An 11,748-nucleotide genomic window follows, 5' to 3' on the forward strand; every position below is an offset into this window, starting at 1 on the left:
GGGTTAAGTGGGCCGGTTTAGGGTAGGTTTTAATTTTTTCACTGTTGGGCCCGGCCCGTCTAGTGCCAAAATCGACCCTCAATTCGGTTAAAATAGAAGGGCCGGATCAAGAGTGGCCCGGCCCGGCCCGGCCCGTTTGACACTCCTAGTTTGAACGATAAAGAGAAAAAGGGGTAGATCTTTTAATAGATGATAGCGCAGATTGATGATCTCAATTTGGTGTTGCTCCCCAAAGTAAAAAAGGAAAATAAAAATTCAAGTTTTAGTAGTGCTACAGAATCAATGAATGAGGGATTTTGCCAAGTTACATCTATTTGTTCTTTTGTCGAAACCATTTTCTTTCCCTTTGTAAGGGAGTCCCACTTAGATTCTTCACGTACTCTTCTGCAGACGGGATATTGAAGAGAATTCAGGTTTTGGTTCGTAATATTTTCTTGTTCTAATTCGTAACACAGATCAGTAAGTTACTGGGGTAGGTAGCTATAAGCTTATTCCCGTTTGAGAAACGAAGATGGTTTGAAATTATGAGTTAAATAGCTTGAGCTATTGTCTTACTTTTGGGATTATGTAACGAGACATTCAAACATGAGCGTACTCTTCAATGATTCTTTCAAGCCATTTCATATTTCCAGTTGAGATCAAGATATATATATTATGGATAATCCGATACATAGTCCGGTTATAAGAGCTGCTTTCCTAAAATCATTCAGAAATTCAGAGTTGCTTTCTTCATCAAGCGCAGATCCGGCCTAAGTTTTTTCTGATGTTGAATTATCACAACCTCTTGAAAGTGAGAATCCACGTAATCCATCATTACTTTCATATGAATTGTTCTCAAAGGTATGAAATTGATTTCCTTGAGGAATGCACCCTTCGAGATGATTGTAGGAGAGATTTAAGATTTCAAGAGATGTAAGAGAAGCAAATTGTGGTGGTATCTCTCCTACAAGATGGTTACCTGACAGGTCCAGTGAAGATAAACATCCAAGTGATTGCGGAATAGGACCTTGCAATCCATTATGAGATAAATTTAGAACACGAAGTGCAATGAGTTCACCTATCATACTTGGAATATGTCCTTCAAATTTATTGTTTGAAAGATCAATAGTGGTGTACAAAAACAAGATTCTCACAACTTCAAGCTCCAATCCCTTTGTTACGACAGCTATGGAGTTCTCAAAATACCCATATCTTTCATCACTCGGTGCCTTCTTTGATGGATCAATTTTCTTCATGGCTTTGAAATGTTGAAACAAACTCATCGGTAAGTTTCCCGTGAAGGCATTGAAAGAGAGATCTAAAAATCGAAGCTCAGGATAAATGTTTTCATTTCCTAAAGTTCTAATGGGTCCATGCAACTTGTTCGACTTCAAGCTTAAAACTCGCAACTCAGGAAGAGTTCCCAACCACATTGGGAATGTATCATTGAGGAGATTGTCTCCTAAATCAAGAACTTCCAGTTGTTGGCAATTTTCCAAGGATCGTGGAATTTTTCCCTCTAGCTTATTTCCATGCAAATTGAAGCTTTGGAGTGCACTTCCAATGCTAAAAGTTGTTGGAAGAGTACCGGTAAGATCGTTGTGCTGAATATCAAGAACCTCAAGATGACGACTCATGTTGCCAAAACATTGCGGAATTGCTCTTTTAGATTGTTTCTAGCCAAATCTAGAATTTCTAGTGATGTTAAATTGCAAATAGCTGACGGGAGTTCTCCACAGAGATTATTATGTGACTTCGTCACATAATAGAGGCCACTGATATTCCCCAAATATTGCAGAATTTTTCCCTTCAAGTTGTTTCTCGACAAATGCAGGAATTTCAGTGATGTCAAATTACAAAAAGATGAAGGAATTTCCTCTGCCATATTGTTGTCACCGAGAAACAGGTATTGGAAGTTTCTCAAATTGCCAAAGGAAGACGGAATTGAACCAGAGAGTTGATTATAGGATAATTCCAGAAAATTGAGGCTTTTCAGATTTCCCAACACACTAGGAATTGGGCTAGAGAGTTGATTAGCATACAGGTTTAGAAGTTTGAGCTCAGTTAAGTCACCTATTGTTTTTGGAATTGGGCCAGAAAGATTGTTTGAATATAAGCTTAAATTCTGAAGTGACCGCATCTTCCCTAATTCTGCTGGAATGGGACCAAACAATTCGTTCGAGAAAGCATAGAACACTTTTGCATTGGTCAAGTTGCCCATTTCTGGTGGGATGTGACCTGTTAATTGGTTTGTTTCAAGATAAGCTTCAACAAGATTGACAAGTTTTCCTCTTTCTTTGGGAATAGAGCCAGAAGGGTGATTCTCATAAAGATACAAATGGGACAAGTTGTTCAAATTCCCCAATGAAGCAGGAATCGAACCACTAAGGAAGTTCATGCCCAAAGATAGCTCAGTAAGAGATCTTAGCTGACCTATTTCTCCTGGAATGGGACCATTTAAATGGTTGTCAAATATGCGGGGGATCTGAAGCTTGGCTAGTGAGCTGATTTGTGATGGGATTATGCCCGAAATTTGATTGGTATGCAAGTCAAGATAGATAAGATTAGTGAGATTACCGATCTCAGGTGGGATGGTGCCAGAGAGACTGTTCATGCTAAGATCAACATTTTCAAGAAAAGGGAGGGATGAAAACGGAAAATCATAGAGGGTACTAAAGACGCTAGCATTCGTGATATTCAACGTGTTTACCCTGCCATTAATGCATGCAACTCCGTACCGGTCGTTGCATGCATCTGAACTTGGTTTCCATGAAGCCAATAAGAAATTATTCTGGTTCTTGAGGTTAGAACAATAATGATAATTGTACAAGAAATTCAAAATAGAACTTGCTTGGCTTAGAGGCACGATAATACGCTTCTTGAAGATAGTTGGAGTCTCTCCCACGAGCAAACGGAAGAACTAGTGACAACTCTATCTTCAGGATTCAACTAAGCCACAAAACAAGTAGCATTCAAGAATGTTGTTCTTCTATTCTTGAATTGGTGATTTCACCATTTGATCAATGTCTCTCAAGTGTTTTTCAAGGAAAAAGTAGTTTTGAGTGCTTGTCTTTTCCAAACAAAAGAAACACTATTTATAGGGTAAAATTTTCATGCAAGTAAAAAGTATTAATTAAGAAATAGTTAATAGGTTCATGAACAAAAATTGTCTTTCTTTCAAGTTTCAAGAACCTAAGACGTAAATGAATTGATAATTGTTAATGCATTTGTAACTCAAGATGCATTTGTTTCAATTGTAATTTCCATTCATTTTCTTTGTAACTCAAAATGCATTTGTTTCAATATTAATTGAAACATAAAAAACTTTTAACCGATGCACTTGTTCCAAAAAATTGATTGAAACATAAACTTCAGTAATAACAATCCCCCACTTGTTTCAAGAAATTTTATCTTTAAGAAATAAAATTCTTTTGAGACATTAATCTAGCAACATGCATCAATAATGGTGTCTTTTGGACTTGAACCATTAGCTAGTGAAGACTTTCTAAATCATTGCCTACTTAGTGAATAAATCTTGAACTAAGTGGTTCATTGAATGAAGTAGAAAAATACTCCACACATATTGCTATGTTCCAGTGAAAATCAAAATCCTTTGACACCTTATGGTCATGTGTCCCTAATCCTTTTAGTTAAGTGCTTTAAGATTTTCCTGTTAAAATCTTATTGAAGTGGCGTCCACTTCGCACTTAGTGCGGTGAATTCATCAAGAGTAACTTTGCATACTCCGACTAAGTAGTCTATGAATTTCATTAAGAGAAATTAATCTCATCCTCCTTTACAACAAAGTATCAGTAAATCTATCAAGAGTGTTCCTACACACTCCAACCGAAATCAGTGTATAGACTTAATAAGAGAATATAATCTCATCCTTTTTTTTTGTAGGAATATTGTCAAATCTATCAAGAGTGTTATTATTTACTCCAACCGATATCAGTCTTATAGATTTATCAAGAGAAAAAATCTCAAATTATACACATCTACTCACTTTCTAGGGAATTTTTTTTTTTATTGATGTGCTTCACAATTGTAACTTTACTTGTTTTTCCCTTTGAACCTAAGATTACATCATTAGGTAGGGTTACCATAAAGTACAATCAACCTACAATAGGCTTTATTCCCATCCCATTACATGTTTGTACCACCAATTCCTTACCTAATCCATTAGACAAAGGATCTGCTAAATTGAGTTTGGACTTCACATATTGAAGCGATATTATGCCATCCTCCAATAATATTCTCACATGATTATGTTTGAGACGAACTTGTATTGACTTGCCATTGTAACAATCACTTGAAGCCCGAAATATAGCAGCTTTATTATCACAATATATAGTCAAAAGTGGTATTGGCTTACCCCATAATGGAATATCTATCAGCATACTCCGCAACCAATTAGTTTCTTCTCCAGCAGAAGACATAGAGATAAATTCTAACTCAATGGTTAAGTGAGTAATACGTGTCTGCTTCTTTGATCTCCAAGATATTGTTTCTCCAGCCAAAGTGAAAATCCAAGCAGTAATAGATTTAGAGTCATTCGGATCAGAATTCCAAGTAACATCACTATATCTTTCAAGAACTGCTGGAAAGGTAGAATAATGCAGGACAACATTAATTATACCCTTCAGATACCTTGAAACACAAATTAAGGCATTCCAATGCTCAACTCCGGGGTTATCAGTAAACTTGCTCAAAGTTCCTACTGTATAACCAATATCTGGCCTGGTACAATGCATGGCATACATAAGACTCCTAACAATCTGAGAATATGTCAATTGATCAAGAATATCACCAGAGTTTCGTACTAGTTTGATGCTACGATCAAATGGTGTAGGAGCAGGCTTGTCGTCAAAATGACCAAACCTCTTTAGAACCTTCTCAATATAGCTTGATTGAGTAAGAGTCAAACCATTTGCCGATCTTACAATTTTGATGCCTAAAACTACATCAGCTTCTCCAAGATCTTTCCTTTCAAACTGAGAAGCAAGAAAATATTTTGTTTCTTTGACTCTTTCGATATCAGTTCCACAAATCAACATGTCATCTACATAAAGACATATTATAACACCAGAATTTTCTTGAAATTTACTAAATATGCAGATATCTCCATCATTGATTAAGTAGCCATTAGAAATCATAACTTTTCTAAATTTATCATGCCATTATCTTGGAGCTTGTTTTAATTCATAAAGAGATTTAAGAAGTTTATAAACTTTACGTTCTTGACCAGGATTGACAAATCCTTCTGGTTGTTTCATGTAGACTTCTTCGTCTAGATCTCCATTCAGGAATGCAGTATCCATCTGATGAATCACAAGACCATGAATTGCTGCTAAAGCAATCAAGAGACAAATAGAAGTCATCCGAGCTACAGGTGCAAAAGTATCAAAATAATCAATATCTTTCAATTGAGTAAAGCCTTTATCTACCAAACGGGCTTTGTACTTATCTGAAGTATCATTGGATTTTATTTTCTTCCTAAAAATCCATCGGCAACTAATTGGTTTACATCCAGTAGAAAGATCTGACAATATCCATGTATTATTAGATAATATAGAATGTATTGCATCATTAGTGGCTTCACGCCAAAATGGAGTATCATGTGAAGACATAGCTTCAGCATAACTTTCAAGATCCTTTGCAACCAAATAAGCTTAAAAATCAGGTCCAAAGTCTTTTGATTTGGCTGATCTTGAACTACGTCTTGGTTGACTTTCTCCCAATGGCTCAACTATTTTCCTTTTAAGAGGAGAAATAGAAGAACTTGAATCTTGTTCAAAAGAATCTTTTTTCTTGGGATATATATGCTAAAAATAGTTAGCATGTAAAGATTCAATAATTGTGTGAGGACTTGGGGTCTCAAGATTTAAAAATCTATAAGCCTTACTGGTTTGTGAATAACCAATAACCACACAATCTACTCCTCTATAGCCAATCTTGGTTAAATGTTGATTTGATAATCGAACATGAGCCAAACAACCCCATACTTTAAAATAATTTATATTTGGTCTTCAATTATTCCAAAGTTCATATGGAGATGCATAATGATTTCTGGAAGTAATTCTATTCAAAATATGACATGCTGAAAGCAAGGCTTCAGTCCACAAATTTTCAGATATACCAGATCCATAAAGCATAGAATTAACCATTTCTATGAAAGTCCTATTTTTTCTTTCTGCTACACCATTTTGTTTTGGTGTATAGGACATGGTCAATTATTTTCCAATGCCTTATCTCTCACCAAAATCAATCAAATCTAACTTTAAGTACTCTTCACCTCTATCAGACCTAATCGACTTAATTTTCACACTCAATTTATTTTAAACTTCTGCTTTATATGTTTTGAAAGTCTCAAATGTTTCATCTTTTGTTTTCAATGGAAAGACATAAGTATATCTTGAGTAGTCATCAATAAAAGTGATAAAATACCTCTTTCCATGACATGACAAATAATCCATCTCACAAATATCAGTGTGGATTAATTACAAAAGTGTGGAAGTCCTTTCAACTTCTTAAAGGGCTTCTTCCTAATCTTGCATTTACTACAAGTAAGACACTTAGTAGTATGATTATTTCCACAATCTTTGATTAATCCATTATTCACCATAAGTTGAATGAATCTAAAATTCACATGTCCCAGACGTTTATGTCATAAGTCCAGAGACTCCACAAGATAAGCAGAAATATTTTCATTTTTGATATTGAATTTAAACATTTCATTTGCAACATAACATTTTCCAACAAACATGTCATTTTTAGATAAAATAAACTTACCTGCCTCAAAAGCTATTTTAAAACTATGCTTCGAAAGAAGTGTACCTGACACCAAGTTCTTTCGAATATCAGGAACATGCAATACGTCCATCCATGTAACTATCTTTCCAGAAGTAAACTCAGTTCAACAATTCCTTTTCCCACAACTTTAGTAGAGGAGGAGTTTCCCATATATACAATTTTACCGTCCCGCACTGATTCATAAGTCTTGAAAGAATTTTGATTACCTGATATGTGATGAGTTGCGCCGGTATCTATCCACCATTTCACTTGATCTTCTGCTACAAATGCTTCTGTGAGCTTTGCCACAAGATCGTTTTTTTTATTTTTATTTGTTTTTTCTTTCTTCTTTTCGACTTTGAGAATTCTACAATCACGCGCATAGTGACCAACTTTATGACAATGATAGCATTCACCAGATTTAAAATTAGCACCATTACGCTTGAAATTTGTAGTCTTCTTTGCCTTTGAAAAATTCTTATTTTCTGGTTCCTTCTTGTTTGATTTTTCTTCAATCATATGAGCTTTCATGACAGGTTCCTTCAAACTATTATTATCGCGCCATCGTGTCTCTTGTTCAATTTGCAAGTGTTGCAATAATTATTCAAGAGTCAAATCTTCCTTTTTGTGTAAGAGTTTGCTTCAGTACTCTTTCCAAGATGGAGGAAGTTTTGATACAATAGCACCAACATGAAAGTTTTTATCAAGAGCAATTTCAGATATAACAATTTTATTAGCTATAAGTTGGAATTCTTGTACTTGTTCAGTGATTGATTTGTCATCAACCATTTTGAACTCCATATAATTTGAAACGAGAAATTTCTTAGAACTCCCCTCTTCTGCTAAATAAATAGCTTGAAGAGTGTCCCAGATCTCTTTAGCATATTTGCATTTAACATAATATTGATCAGAATATTTGTTGAACATTCCTCCAAGAATATAATTCTTGCACAAATAATCATCATATTGCCATTTGACAATTTGTTCTTTAATCAAAGTAGCCTCGTCAGATGCTACCTCAGAACCAGGAGCATTAGGACAAGGTTCTTCAAGAACATATGCCAACTTTAATCATCTTAAAAAGAATTCCATCTTTCCACGTCATCTAGGAAAGTATTTGCCATCAAATATTTCAAAATTAGGATTAAGCAAAGATGGAATACTATTTGATATTGATGTAGAAGCCATAGAGACAACTATCTTCATATTGTTAGAACAATAATGATAATTGTACAAGAAATTCAAAATAAAACTTGCTTGACTTAGAGGCACGATAATACACTTCTTGAAGATAGTTGGAGTCTCTCCCACGAGCAAACGGAAGAACTAGTGACAACTCTATCTTCAGGATTCAACTAAGCCACAAAACAAGTAGTTTTCAAGAATGTTGTTCTTCTATTCTTGAATTGGTGATTTCACCATTTGATCAATGTCTCTCAAGTATTTTTCAAGGGGAAAGTAGTTTTGAGTGCTTGTCTTTTCCAAACAAAAGAAACACTGTTTATAGGGTAAAATTTTCATGCAAGTGAAAAGTATTAATTAAGCAATAGTTAATAGGTTCATGAACAAAAATTGTCTTTCTTTCAAGTTTCAAGAACCTTAAACGTAAATGAATTTACAATTGTTAATGCATTTGTAACTCAAAGATGCATTTGTTTCAATTGCAATTTCACATTCATTTTCTTTGTAACTCAAAATACATTTGTTTCAATATTAATTGAAACATAAAAAACTTTTAACCGATGCCCTTGTTCCAAAAAATTGATTGAAACATAAACTTCAGTAATAATAATTGAAAGATGATTTCCATTTTAGGAGAGTAGTTGCTTCCTTAGTGGAAGAAAAAAGTAATTGTAAAGAGAGTGAAAAACTGAAGTAAAGAGAAAATTTTTGAAACCTTCATGTTAAACGATTTTGAGTTGATAATTTTTGTTGTTGATGAAATTGGTGTTGGGTACACTATTTATATTGTAATAAACCAATACAAGCCTTGCGTGTAAACTAAGGCGTAGAATCAGAATGACTTTCAAGTCAATGAGTCTTTATTGTGGTGCTAATGATGTCATTATGTTTATTCATATAAGCAAATCTATCTCAAGTACTAATAAAAATATCCTGAACATGGATAATTAAACATTGAATAACTTAGTTTGAAAGTTCTGTTAACCCATTTTAAATTATTTAATCAAATTAAACTCCGAATAATTAAACACATTTCATCGGTCCTAAAAGAAAAGGAAAAAAGAGCAGAGAAAAATAAAGTCAAGAAAGATTTTGTAAGTATTGCGGTGGAAATTTCATATGAAAACTACAACACACAAATCCATGTCTCTTTGAATTTTGGTTTGATGTTACTACTCATTAACAGAACGTATTCTTTAGTCTAATCATCAACTATCATGTGTAGTTAGTATGAACTATAAAAAATACCCTTTTTTCTTATTCTCCTTAAAGAGAAAAAGGGGTAAATCTTTTAATAGATGATAGCACAGATGATGATCTCAATTTATTTTATTGAAATAAAAACTATTCACAGGCTAATTATGAGTCTTGTGGGTGCCAAACCCATGGTGGTGACTGAGTTATTTGATATACATTTGCTGGTGAAAGGTAACACGTATTCAATACACAAGTTAGCCAGAAAACACCACTGTTACTTAAAAAAGTGATCAAAGTGGAGAGATTAGGGAAGGAATTATCTCCATATGCTTGTTTGTATGTGTTTGAACTTTCTTCATATTAATCAATTCCACTGTTACTGAAATAATGCGATGTTAATGGGTTGTACCTCCCTTAAATTTTTATTTTTTTAAAAAGAGCGGAGGAAATTAAGTCAAGAAAGATAATGAATTGTAAGTGCTAGATGTGTTGTATTTTTTAAGTCTTGCTGTTGAAATTTCAAAGTAGCTGCATCACACAAATTCATTCATGTGATGTAAAATTTCAAAGCTTGCATAAGAAAGTCCTTATACTTGATTAGACATCTATTTATGTGGACCTATTTTATTGAAAAAAATACTTTGTTGGACCAATAATTGATCTAGTCAAGTACATTTAAGTAGCCAAAAGAGTAGTAGAATATCATTCTCAAACATTAGATACGACTAATTCATATAATCTGCATCTTTTACTCTCGACAGAAATAAAGAGTCCACTGCAAATACTTAAATTTTATCATTCTCAAGTCAATGTACAAGTCTCTTCCATGAAAATTTCATATGATGGGTTTCATTTGCTTTGAGAAAATAATTTCTTTACTATATTTTCAATGACAGACATCCTTTTAATTTGAATTGTCAATTCAAGTGAAAGTATTTTTCACTCTAATAGCTATGAATCATTCAATTTCTATTCTCTTCACTTTAGTTTTGATTTTCATTTTGATGTGACAACTTATATATACTCGAGACTTAGTTTACATTTAAATCTTCCTCTACCTATTTAACATTTTAAAAAAACTTTGTAAAGAGGTACAAGAGAGTGAAAACCTGAAGTAATGAGAATATTTTTGAAACCATCATCATATACTACTAATATTGGTGTAGGGTACAAGCCTTGCGTGTCGTATAAGGTGTATGTAACGCCCCAAATTTGGTACCCAAAAAGCTACACGGTGCTAGCAATCTCGAAGGACCACCAGATAACCCATGACTGATATTTGTAACTAAGCAATGCAATATATATATATATATATATATATATATATATATATATATATATTACATACACTGTAAAAAAATACGGAATATAAATTGTAAGGCCGTAAGGTTCAAAACTGAATAACTTCTGAATAAAATAATATCTGAACGGAGTATAGAAATACCCAAAACTAAAAGAAACTGTTTGAAAACATCTAGTCTGAAAACCTTTAACTAACTGAACTGTCTGAATAAGGAGTTGATGGGATATGTTCCCAACTAACTCCATCTACTGAAATGTCTAAGCACTGAATGAATGAAATAATAAAATAATAACATCCTCGAATGATGAGGACTCACTGCTAAATTTGACTGCCGAAATCTGAAATGTCACAGACGCTCTAGATCTCGTGCTTCTGAACCTATGGTATAAAACACCATAGCGCAAATGCGTCAGCACGATTGAATCTACTGGTATGCAAGTGAGGTAGGCTGAATGCAAAGGGCTCATATGCATGAACAATACTAACTGACTGAATAACATGAATGTGAGAATACATGCATAAATACGTAACTGTAACTAAAGTCATGATAGGAATGGATACTGAGTTTTGATTTCTGAGTCTACTGATAACATGGATTTACTGATATCTGAGTTTACTAATACGGGGATACTGAATAACTGAGTCTACTATTATTGATGTTTGAGTTTACTGATAATTGATAACTGAAAGACTGTTTCTGACAGTTCTGATTATGAATAACTGATCTAAATTCTATGCTGATTTAGATAACTGTATCTGATAGTCCTAAAATTTGTAGAACTATCAAAGTTCTTTATTGAGGTGTATGACTATATCTGACAGTCCTAATCATGATGGAACTAGATGAGTTTTGAATTGAGCTGAGTGATTGTATCTGACAGTCCTGAATTCTGTAAAACTATATGATTTCTATTACTGAGACTGAGTGACTGTATCTGACTATCCTGATTCTGTAACTGAAACTGTGGGAGAATTCATCTAACTGGCATGCCCCTTTTCTGAATAAATTTAGGGTCCAACCTGTAGCCCCAATTAGAAAGGTGTTAATACCGCCCCACTGGTAAGGACAAGCTGTGAGTGACCCTCCTCTAGCAGTGTCCCCAAAAGGGAATGGTGGGACCCTTATCTGACAGTGTTAATCCACCTCATCAACCCTCATTTGTCAGTGTTGATGTATCAACCTATGATGACTACATAGTTTTGGAATGTAAGGATTGCTTCTAAGGATCACACCCTCAACTATCAGTGTGTGCCCTCATCCTTGGGTTCACTCAGTGCTGAATCCTACTCCTATC

At 34.1% G+C, this 11,748-nt stretch overlaps 1 pseudogene; it reads right to left on the reverse strand.

Moving 5' to 3' along the window:
- Positions 1 to 214: 214 nt before the first annotated feature.
- Positions 215 to 10,295, reverse strand: LOC124896578 (annotated as a pseudogene).
- Positions 10,296 to 11,748: the final 1,453 nt, after the last annotated feature.

This window comes from Capsicum annuum, chromosome 3 (genome assembly GCF_002878395.1).
Source record: "Capsicum annuum cultivar UCD-10X-F1 chromosome 3, UCD10Xv1.1, whole genome shotgun sequence".
Lineage (NCBI taxonomy): Eukaryota > Viridiplantae > Streptophyta > Magnoliopsida > Solanales > Solanaceae > Capsicum > Capsicum annuum.